This window comes from Oculina patagonica, chromosome 4 (assembly GCF_052425735.1).
Source record: "Oculina patagonica isolate OP01 chromosome 4, crgOcupat, whole genome shotgun sequence".
NCBI classification, from domain to species: Eukaryota; Metazoa; Cnidaria; class Anthozoa; order Scleractinia; family Oculinidae; genus Oculina; species Oculina patagonica.
This window is the reverse complement of record NC_135761.1, coordinates 28924740-28936933: the sequence shown is the minus strand read 5'-3', so window position 1 is coordinate 28936933 and position 12194 is coordinate 28924740. Positions and strand designations below refer to the sequence as shown.

At 38.6% G+C, this 12194-nt stretch overlaps 1 pseudogene; it reads right to left on the bottom strand.

The window, feature by feature from the left end:
• Positions 1–5676: 5676 nt before the first annotated feature.
• On the bottom strand, positions 5677–6549 carry LOC144652756 (uncharacterized; annotated as a pseudogene).
• Positions 6550–12194: the final 5645 nt, after the last annotated feature.

The following is a 12194-nucleotide window of genomic DNA, read 5'->3' as shown; positions in this document are numbered from 1 at the left end:
ATTTTTAGATTTTTAGATGGGTTAGATATACTAGTTATGCAACGCTTTCGAGTGGTATACTTTGGAATATCCCACGAGTCACTTGTATTTTCTCGGTACACACACGAGCCTTTAGGCGAGTGACAAGTGGGATATTCCATAGTATACCACGAGAAAGTGGCTTTCCTGTATTCTGATTGGCTGTATTTTCTATGGCATGGTATAAAAATTTTTATTTTCATTTCATTGTGCATTACTGGTTTTCGATGGTCAAAGAAATGATAATATATTGTGGTCATTAAATATCTACACTTTGTATACACGTCATTCGATGGTTTGACAGACAGCAAAGATATTGGTGACATCTGTTCACACCGAGGGACATGTGGCAGGGACCTGCAGCTGTGACATGAAGCAGTATCAAGTGACAATATGTATACACCTAAAAAATGTAACGGGGATGTGTCTCAAGGACATGTTGCTGCGACACTCCCCGTGTGAACTAGCGCATCACCTAGACTGAGTTTCCTTTTGAAAACAATCAGACGCATAATCTTAGATGCATAACCTCAAAAGTGGTCTATATTCCGTGAAATATGCGATAAATGGGTACTCGAGTTTTAAATAGGGATATCAATATTTACTTGAGACAGTTTAAGATGATGCCATTATGTATTACAATCGCCTTCGTTTCCCTATATTCAGGGTTTTAACCATTTTCTGCAGATCAGAAATGTTCGCATATTTCTCCTCACTTTATGCGATGAGTTCACCCTTCTCCCTTGGCCCACACGTTTTGTAGACCCGGCCTTGTAAGAAATCAGCCACCGGGTGAGTTTACCTTATTACCTTAAATGTGACTCGTGTCGTCTCTAAGCTCTCCTAAGCATATTCTTTTCCAGCCATTATGGGCGAAAATGGTCGACTATCGACTAAAGTAGCGGTGAGAGGCAAACTTATAAAATGAGATCGTTTTTGGCGCGAAACTGATCTCGGTTCAAATTTACATTGCAAGAACGCATTCTGTCGCTAAAAATTATTCATCACAAGTTCAGTTTGCCGTCATTTACGCTGGTTCTTTCTCTGTGAATGTGAAGAAACGGAAAAGTTTCGCTTAAATTATTAAGAATTGCGAGATAATATATATACCCAATTGAAGAAATGTTGACCCTGTGAAAAGCATAAACCATAAACGATATGACCAATGGTATTGTGGGTGGGCAGTCTTGGTTAGCTTTGTAATTGATAATATCATATAATATCAGCATTTTTACAAGGTGCGTCTGACAGTTGTAATATATTCTCACCAGGTACACAACACACAAAGCCAAATGGACCAGATACATAAGATATGGGCGAATCAGCCCGAGGTTTTTCAAGTAGGCAGACCATGCATGAGAAAATATGTTTCATCGCTGCGGGAGGAGGGTGAGGCGAAATCTCCTAGCAAGGGTACCGAGACCTAAACTTTACTGGAACTGGCTGAATTATCAAGCAGGCTGCCCTTAAATAGAAGGGTGAGGTCTCAGACTCGTACCCGGTCGCTTTTCTTGCTTTTTGGGCGGCGAGCAAGGCATCAAGGGAAGGACGACCTTTAATCACGAAGCGACGTTACTTTTTCTACGTCCTTCCCATCAACCTCTTCGAACGTAGCGAAAACGAAAAAACGAGTAAAGACTGGGTACGAGTCTGGTGAGGTCTGTGGGAATGCCGTGTACTCTCATGGGTCACACTGGAAACATAAAGTAGCGCATCGTGGTTTATTTTGGCTTTTGTGTTTATGCCCAGTGAGAATAGCTCAGTATATTTAGACCTGCCTAGTCCCAGGCGTTCCCTTCCCGCTTACCGCTTTGGTGCGAGATTTCGTGACGTTACCGAATTACAATGGGCGAACCCGTTCCCAGGCCCTTACGCGAGCCAAGCGCTCACCCGAGAGAGGAAGAGAACGCCTCGCTAGGAACAAGGCTGTTTTTAGAACTAATATTTTACCCGCCCAGCCCATGTTAAATGTTTTTAAGAACAATCAGACCACTAACACCAGATGAAATAGGGAGAGTCAAAACTAACAAAGTTTACAAAGAAGTCACGCAAACAACAAAAAGACCTGAAGCATGCGCAGTGTGGGAAGCTCATGCATTTTAATAGTACGCATTAAACGCTTTGATGTTCACAAATTGATTTTTATCTGCAAATGACTTGGCATCATCTTCAGAGACCCAGAGGCAGTTAGTGGGATAGCCTGTTCCAGGCTTTCGGTTTGTGGGGAAAAGCGAAAAAAGCGGGCGAGCGTGGAAAAGACGAGCGGGGAAGAAGGCGAGCGAGGGCGGGAGAGCCTGTAAGAATTTCTTTAACGACCCTCTTCCGCCCACTTTTCAGATAATGAGGTGTCGAAAAGTCAAAATGACATTATGTCAATTAGCTAAAAACCGTTCCCCAATTTCTCGCGCGAGGTCATAGGTCTGCGCCGCATGGTTTCCTGTTTGTAGAGTTTGACACATCTAACTCAGTAATGAATTTTACTACATGTTTCGCTAGTGCGGTTTGTTTTGGCTCATTTCTATTTGCAAGATATCTCAAAATGTTTGCTTTGGAAGGGCAGTGTCTGAAGTTTATCCGTGAAATTGATGATTACTTGCATTTATGTGATGCCGGGCCCTGTCAAATTGTTGCAAGATGTATTCTGTATTGTATCTTATCACGGATGACAAATTTATCTTTGTCCGGCTTCTCCAGAGACTGTTATGGCTTTACTTCGAGAAAGCGAAAAGTTTTAAAGACACTCTGTGTTGTAAAAGTTCTTGCATTAATTTGATCGAGCGCTATGTCTCTTGAGATCGATGATGTTTCAGGTTTTTTGTTCGTTGAGTTCATTCTCGCACCGCATGATTCAAATTTAGATTTCATATCTCGCACGCGCAAGCCTGTTGCCTGTTTTACGTGTTGTATATGCCACTATATGGTTCATTTCCGCCGAAAATCCAATCTGTTTCAGCTGCTCAACTTGGTCCTGCATCACCGAAACCAAAGGAGAGACCACTACAAAGGAACACATTTCCGATTTCATCGCAGTTGTCGGGAAAGAGCTGAAAGGTTAAACTTTTCCCAAATCCGGTTGGCAAAATAGAGAAAACGTCTTTCCACGAGCTTGGTTTACAAGGCAGATTGCTTGCTCCTTTCTACGCGTTTGAATATCAGGAAAATCTCGAAGACAACCTTCTAAATGGAACACATTTCGGCTTCCCCAAAATCACGCGCGCGGACCGCGTTCGCTATCTTTCTGACTGATACATGTTCTGAGGTGTTGACATTACTGTCAAAATCAACCAATCAGAGGGTATAGCAGCTACTGCTATACCGGCAGAGGGTCGTTAAAGAAATTCTTACAGGCTCTCCCGCCCTCGCTCGCCTTCTTCCCCGCTCGCCTTTTCCGCGCTCGCCCACTTTTTTCGCTCTTCCCCACAAACCGAGAGCCTGGAACAGGCTAATAGTGGGAGCGAGGGTAAGTCGAAACTGCGAGGAAAAACTCCATGAAGAAAAGTTGGAGCGAAGGCGAGGAGCTCCCTGGGGAAAGAGTCTTACCACGCGAGCTCCAAACAGCTCTGTGAATGCTGCCTCCTAATTGGACAGAAAAAATCCTTTGTATTACCTATATATTATTCTGCCCGGCAATCGGCGAACAGTAACTTTAGAGTCCTAGTCGTGTGTTGTTACACTGCGCTTGTTGTATCGGCCACCCTCAGGGGGCCGGAAAAAAAGCCGAGAAATTTATATTGGATGTCAGAAAGAAAAAATTCAAGATCCACTGAAAAATTTTCGTTTAGGCCGATCAGAGATCTCGTAAATGGTGGCTTGTTTACCAGTTGACCGAAACAAAAAATCTGAAAAAGGAAAAGAAATTATCGGCGATTGTTGAGAGCTTGAAGGTTTCAATTTTCTGAGCTTTTTATTTTGGGTTGAAGGAATCGAAGGGAAAGTGCCATATACCGCCTTAAATTTGAGTTTTTTCTGATTTTTTTCCGGCCAATGGAACTTTCCAGTAGTACGTGCATTTTAATAGATTGCCGCTTATTTGACAAAATGGAAATATTGTAAACTCTAGTTTAAAAAATGGGGAGCTACGCTTTTAGGCTTGCCTTAATCTTTGTATTAGAAAGAAAACAACAAAGAGGACACCTGACTTGGTTCCAACAGTAGTTTATTCATATTAAGCGTTGCAATCAAGATGTAATCTTTAAGATGTAAACAAGTTGCTCTTACAAGTTGCTGACTTATAATCCATTACGACTTTTACACGTTTCTGTTGTTTAAGGGTAAAGTTGTAGCAAATATATATCACCGCGTGCGGAATACAATAAGACCAGAAAATATTATGCTTGAAAGTGCTCAAACCTTTTTATATCTGAGGCTGTTTTGTTGTGGTAGGTAATGACAGTAAGAGAAACTAATACCTTGATGTGATTTTACAGTGTAAAGGACTACTGCTGGCTTTTAAATGCTGAATAAATATAATTATGGATATGACTAATATGCTTTAAATGCTCTCATTTCTTTAACTTATAAAGCTTTTAAGTAATTTTGCTTACATTTCGAGCGGTTTTCATTTGAATGTCAAAAGTATTTCGCATTTGCTTTGATTTTCCAATCAGAACTAAAACCAAAACCAATCGTGCCTCGCTCACACACGTTTTTCCGCGCTTCACGCCGGCTACATGTATTTGGCTCGAGTTTTGGTTGGTTCACTGGATTGTCTGGGTCTTTTGTGATTGCTCAGAGTGATTGCTTTGGTTTTAATTTTGCGACACTCAGTTGAAAACTGCTATAATGACTGTTTGTTAATGGCCAAGTTATAATCTCTAATAAGTTGTCACTAGTTTGATTTAGAGTAGTGTATGTTTAAATACTTAATTAGTGTTGCCAAAGTCTTCGAATATCATGAGAGAACTGAAACGGGTCTAGATTTTGCTGCGTACATTGAAGTTACAATTGTCGTCATTTGTATTTCACATGGAATATAACTGATACCATCCCCGGTTATCAATATTTTTTAAAGTTGTTTTTAGTGACATTTTGTCATAGCCATTAGATATGGACTAATTTTTTTACTTCCTTATTTTTTTGTATTATTCCTTTTAAGTTACTGCATTAGATTTTTTAACTGAATAGTTGAGTGTATCATTATATTATTAATTACTTAATCAAAGCTATAACAAAATTCTCGAACCATGGTTGGTTATTAGCAGCCTGATTTGAGCACTAATAGGACAGTGTAGTCGTCATGCTTGTAATTGGACAGTGTAATAGGACAGCGGTTTACACGTCATGCCTGTGTTGGACAGTACGCGTCATTTCGCGGGCGGTGTTGTTGTGCATTTTGTTGAGTAAACTGTTATGTTTTTCAGTATTCACAAAGACTTATAAACATTTTACCAGTAAAGTTTGTTTGTTTCACGAATTTTTTCATGACTTCTTGTCGTCGAATTCTGTCTGTAATCATACGAGTGATTAACAAAATCGGGCTCCCGCTACGCGTCGTCCGATTTGTTTAATCACGAGTATGATTACATACAGAATTGAACGACACGAAGTCCTGTTACCAATTAGTCAAAACTATGACAAAATTTGAGAAACACTAACCTTCGGTTAAATAGTTAAACGTCATTATAAATACTGGAAAACATAAAAGTTTATTCAACAAAATGCACAACAACAGCGCGCGCAAAATGATGCGTACCGTCCAATTACACAGGCATGACGCGTTAACTGTCCTATATTACACTGTTCAATTACAAGCATGACGCGTACACTGTCCTATTAGTGCTCGAATCGGGCTGCTGATATCCAATTACGTTCGAAAATTTTGTTATAGTTTTGATTAATGTCATTAATTTTTACCTGGCTTGGGGAGTTTATTAATTGTATAGTTATATCATGACACCATAATGGAGGTCTCAGCGGCCTTGCCAGGTGGTGCCGTCGGTCACAAGGGAAGCCAGCACCTTGTTGTAGTCGTTAATTTTGTCATTCATCTTTGATAGACAGTTAAGGGGGATTGGCTGATCTATTTTTAGAGCCGCTTGGTCACACTTGAATTGAAGCAAAAAGGACTTCACAGCATTAATCGTTGGCTTGGGAATCTTTTTATTTCTGTTCTTTTTGTAGTAGCGCTCTTTATCTTTGTTCTTTTTGTAGTAGCGCCACATTGACATCGCGTATTCGGGGTCACCAAACTGTTCTCCAAAGCGCACCAGTCCCTTCAGTCTGGCTTTGATTGGAAGACGGGCACGGACCATCCTCATCGCGTTGAACACTCTCCACATGTACTTGCACATCTTCAGAAAGCAGTCCACCACGGCCAGCTTATCTCTTTGCAGTGGTTGTATTCCTTGATTGACTCTCCCCAGTTTTCAATCATGGACACCCACAGGTCGTTAGTTGAAAGTGAAGTCCTTAGACTCGGGTCTATCACCTTCATCTGTGTGGCTCCCACTATGTGACGTATGGCGCCTCGGGTGTGATAAGCCTCTGCCGCGTACATTAGGGCCTTTGCAAGATCACCTAAGAGGTGCATATATAAAAAGCTATTGTTAGCCGTCACTTTTTACCTTTTGGTTCAAATTAAAAATCAGAACTGTCTGACTGAGTTGCGTTACTTCAGTCACTGAATTAATAAGCCAATTTCAACCTTGTTCGGAGTTCTGGAAATCTTCAATTCTCATCTTCACTTTAGTATTCAAAGTACTGAAGGTTCGCAGCCATGTGTTGAGCGCAGTCTTGGATGTAGAGTCCATGGCTACTGCAGCTGCATTTTTCAACGTATTAAAGAAATCTTCGTTGTACTTGAAAGCACTGGCCAATTCCTGCATTTTAAAGTTGATCGTTCGTTCTTTTCTCTCTACATTTCTCTCGAGAAAATCAAGCTTGTTTGAGAACAAAAGAAAACGGCAGTGGTTGCTATGGTAACCTTTGTGACAAAGTGATGGGCAAAAAATTAAAATTTTGTCCGGCCCTTTGCCCACTTAGGGCTTATGGCCAAAAGTCAAGAACTGGAAAACTGGTTCACATTTAAATTCGCTGCGTGTCAAGCGCCTTGACACAGGAGCTTGCTTTAAAACAGTACACACGGAGCGACTTGTCGCCTTGTGTGTTTCCACTTAAACTGACATAGGCGACTTTTTTAAAAAGATATGGAATAATTAGGAAGAGTTCCTTGCAGTATATTTCATCACTGCTGTTTTTACGACCTTTACGTAATGTTGATTGCGATAGAGGTGTCCTCTGCAAAGGCACTTTGTACCTTCATTTTCTGTTGATTTGCCGTGATAGCGCGCTGCTTAATAGCTAACAAACCTTCTAAAGAAAGGAAAGGTACTATTGATGTTGGAGATCGATCCCTATATGCTTGTATAAAGAACAGAACTGCGAGTTAAACTTGTTCAAGACTTACACAACTCGATCGTGTGTAGCGGTTGTGTTGCCATTTTGTCTGTAATAATTCCAGAAGCTTTCAGCTCAACTCGACAATCAGTTAATAACCTCTTTGTTTTTTCAGGGCTAAGATAGACTAGCCACAAGTTCAGTAATTTTTTACCAATAACGTCAAAAATGACTTCACGCAATTGCTTAGAGGCTAAATTGTGTGTTTTACGCTTCTGTGACCGTTCTATCCTTTCTCAGTTGTCATTTACCCCAACCCAACATTCGCAAATTTGAAGCTGTGAACCGGACTGATGATTTGGGAGGACCCGACTTGCCTGATAGTAGAGAACGCATATAATTATTTCAATATGTGTACAGTTGGTTTTTCACAGTATTAAAATATATTTAAAAACAGCTCTAGACACACCAAGCTAGATCTTTTGCCATTTTGAAGTAGCGAAAACTGTATGAAAAATTAATAGGGAAAATAGTTCTTTGAAAGCTTGTTAAAGGAACAGAACTGCAAGTTAAACCGGATCATGATCAAGTGTTTCTATACTCGTGTGTAGTGGTTGTCGTTGCTCTTTTGTCTGGGGTTGTTTCTCAAGGTTTCCCAGTGAACAACATAGTTGATTCTTCACAGCTAAGAGTTGAGTGATTTTATAATCATGACATCATTAATATCTCATGGATCACAACAGTAAAGCAATAAGTTATCATTAAATGACTTAAATATTTTACGTAAAATTATGGCCAAAAGAGAAGCAAATTCTGAGTTCGATCAACGGTTACAGTTTATGTGTGTAGTGAATATCGTTTCTTTATTTTGCCGACGGTAGTTCTGAAGGTTTGACAAGACGTTTATTTTGACCTCGAGTTAACTGGTTCTTGTGGAATAAAATAGACTAGCCACAAGTTGTGTGATTTTTAAGCAATGATGTCATAAATATGTCCTTCACTGCTGCAATTTTCAATAACACAGAAAGCTTGTCTTGTTTTCCCCTTAAAAATGAATTTCTCTTATCTATAGAAATTTGAACTTTTCAGAAATACTTTCTTGTATTTTGAGCAAGAAAGGCGATGGTATTCCGTTAGAGACTAATTTCTCCTTAAAGACTAATTTCTTTCATCTATAACAATTTGAACTTTTCCGTAAATACTTACTTAATGATATTTTGGGCGAAATATGCGAGGGCATTCCTTTGCCGACTTAACAATAGGAAAACACTTCATTTGTAAAATAGAGAGCGTAAATTAAAATAATAATAATAATAAATTGTTAAAAGGTATTTTCTATTTCATTCTTCTTATCGTGAAAATTATTATTGTACATTTAACTCGTTAATTCAATTCTACTGCTAAAAAGTTTTAATAAACTGTTATTGTTATTATTAGCGACGTCATTGCAAATACATCGTCCAGTGAAAAGTACATTTTTGCCAAACACTCTTTCAAGTTCCTAAACTCTTTGGCGATCAATTTAGCAAGGTCGGTCGGAACACTTTTTCTTTTGAATACACCTGTATCTAACGGATCTTTTAGTTGGAGAATACCTCCCCTAAAATCATGATATAATTACCCTACGAAGTAGGAAAGATACTATTGATGTTGGAGATTGATCCCTATATGCTTGTATGAAGAACAGAACTGCGAGTTAAACTTGATCAAGAACTACACAACTCGTTCGTGTTTAGCGGTTGTGTTGCTATTTTGTCTGTGATAGTTCCTTAAGCTTTCAGCTCAACTCGACAATCAGTTAATAACCTGTTGTTTTTTCAGGGCTAAGATAGACTAGCCACAAGTTCAGCAATTTTTTACCAATTAAGTCAAAAATGACTTCACACAATGGCTTAGAGGCTAAATTGTGTTTTACGCTTCTGTGACCGTTCCCTTGAAGACAAAATACAAAAGAAATCGATTCTGTTGATAAAATAGAAAGCGAGTTTAAAGGTTATGGCATGTCAAACTCAACGAAAAGAAAACCATTAGAGGTAACCTCGTGCTAAACAGTGTCTTGACGAAGAATAAATTGACATTAATAATTCATAGGCTCTTTATCTGTTATCATTTTTACTGGAAGCCTTTCGCAAATTTTTGATATTGATGTTCAGGTAAAGATATGATTTTTCTGTTTTAATTTAAGCCCATTTGTCATTTGTGATTTACAACTTGACCGTTTCGTAGTTGTCAGTTGCCCCTATGCATGATTCGAATAATTCAAGCTGTGAATTTGACGCCAGGCGCTGCTGTTTGTTACGACTTTCAAAATATGATTGCCATATCGGCGTATTAGTAAGTAAGTATTCCCTATGTTGATTGCGATAGAGAGTGTCATTTGCGACCCTTTGTAGCTTCTTATTTCTGTTGATTTGCTGTGAAATTCTGCTTGTCCCGATCTCCTTTTTGCCAAATTAGAATTGTGAACAAGAACACTTCATGAGTTGGGAAAAACCAGACTTGCCAAACAGTAGTATTAAATGCTCATAATTATTTCAAAACATGAGCAATTGCTTTCTACCAAATGTTAAAATACATTTAAAACAGCATACCTTTAACTTCAATACCTTTAGCAAAGGCTGTATTGAAAAAAAATTGGCAAAATCGTTCGTTCAATGCTTGTTAAAGGAACAAAACTGCGAGTTGAACCAGATCAAGATTTACAGTACTCGTATAGAGCGGTCATCGTCTCATTTTTTTCTAAACTTTTACCGGAATGCTTCCAGTTCGACAAGTAGTTAGCTGTTTCTTCACAGTTACGAGTTGAATGATTTGTAAACGATGACTTCATTAATAATCACGAATCTAAGCAATAGAACTATAAGTCATATGTTAGTGATTCAATTTTTTTTTATTTGAAGGAAGTGAAAAGTGAATTCCAAGTTTGATCACCATTCAAAAATTACGCGTGAAGTGAATGTCGCTGCTTTATTTTGACCGTTTAACAACTGAGATTTCCAACTTGATATTGAGTTAGCTGTTTTTTTTTTTGGGATAAAATAGACTAACCGCATGTGTTTTCATAAATATGCCTTCGACTAGAGCAATTTTCAATAACATACAAGGCTTGCCTTTGTTTTCCCCTAATTTATCCGTCGTCTAAATATTTGAACCTTTCAATAAATACTTAATTATATTTTGGGCAACATAGGCGATGGCATTTCGTGGCAGACTAAAAATACGAAAGCAAGAAAAATTATTTCTCAAATAAAAAGCGGAAATTAAAACAATACTTAAAAAAGTTACTAGTAACCTTAAAATTGTATCGACTTTCGAAGAAATAAGTCAGTATTTTAAAACTAATAGCAACCCAACTTGCGGAAGAAAGCATTTAACAGGAAAAATAAGCTTTTAAAAAACCACCATAAGTTGAAGAAGAAATGAAAATTTCGATCTGATATCATTTATAGCATACGTTATAAAGGGGATTTTTGCAGTATATCTCGCGCCAGGCGTCGCTAACTTTTACAACCTTTGCTAGATGATTACTGTGTTTCCGATTTTGACAGCCACCGAGAGTGTCCTTCGCAAAAACACTCGCTGATTTGTCCTCTAATTGCCTGAATGTTCGCTTTCTGCTCAGATTGGCATTTGCGTCATGAACTGGATGAAAAAGAACTGTAGGAACTTCACTTTACTTTCCAATACTAGAGCCGGAAATAGCATCAATATAGTATCTTTTTCAAAATCGTATTACCTTGAGTTTTCGCCTGTTCCTTTTCTGCACCAAGACTTCACTTTACCTCTGGCAGAAGTGCGCAAGGAGGTTTGGACTGAGATAGATCCCTGTATGCCTGTTTGAAGAATAAAACTATGAGTTAAACCGATCGACAGCTACAACACTCTATCGTTTATCGCAGTTGTCGCTGCTATTCTGTCTGGAACTGTCCCATACAGTTTCAAACAATTGACATTAAATTAATTAGCTCCGTTTGTTCTTCAAGGCTAAGACAGACTGGCCACAAGTTGAGGAAGTTTTACGTCATAACACTTCACGCAATGGCTCAGACGCTAAAACCTTATAACCAACGGCTGCACTGTACGTGTTTGTGGTCGTTCCATTGCAAATGAAAAGAGAAATACAAAAAATGCGATTTTGTTTGTGAAGTAAGAAAGCGAAATTAAAATTGATAACAGGTTAATATCCTGCGAAATCTCATCAAAACAATATTTGGGTTATGCATGTCAAATTGACTTTAACCCTTTCAGTGCTGAATTTCTCCAAAAACTGGGGTTTTTTTTACCGTTAAACTGAATTTTTGATGCTACGATCCTGGATTTCCCTTAACTTTACTTAAAAAGCACTTTTCCACAATGCAGCAAGATTTTGAGGAAGATTCCATTAAAAAATGTACAAAAATGTACTTTGGTGCATGCGCATAAGCCAAAATGGACTTGACTTTGGTTTTTTTTTTTTTTTTTTTTGCGAAATCGTTTCCATTTTTTTTCTTGCTCCTTTTCCTTTCGTTTCTCTTGGCTTTGTTATTTCCACTTCTTTCTACTGTATTCGTCCTTCCTTTAGACCAAAAAAGTTTGATAAAAACATTGGTAAACCCTGTCAAGAGGACCTCGATCTTTTACAGGTGTTTTGGCCTTTTTACCGATTTTGCACTAAAAAGTGATTGACTTTTTCTCGTTGCTCTGTTAGGATGCGACCGATACGCAAAGTGAATAGTTCTTTGAAAAGGTCAAACCTAGCTCTATCGGATGCTTATCACCAAAATCTGCTGACTTTTAAATTAATGACGTCACAAGTGGTTCATTGACTGCTCCTCCAAATGTCGACAAAAGTCGACTTTAGC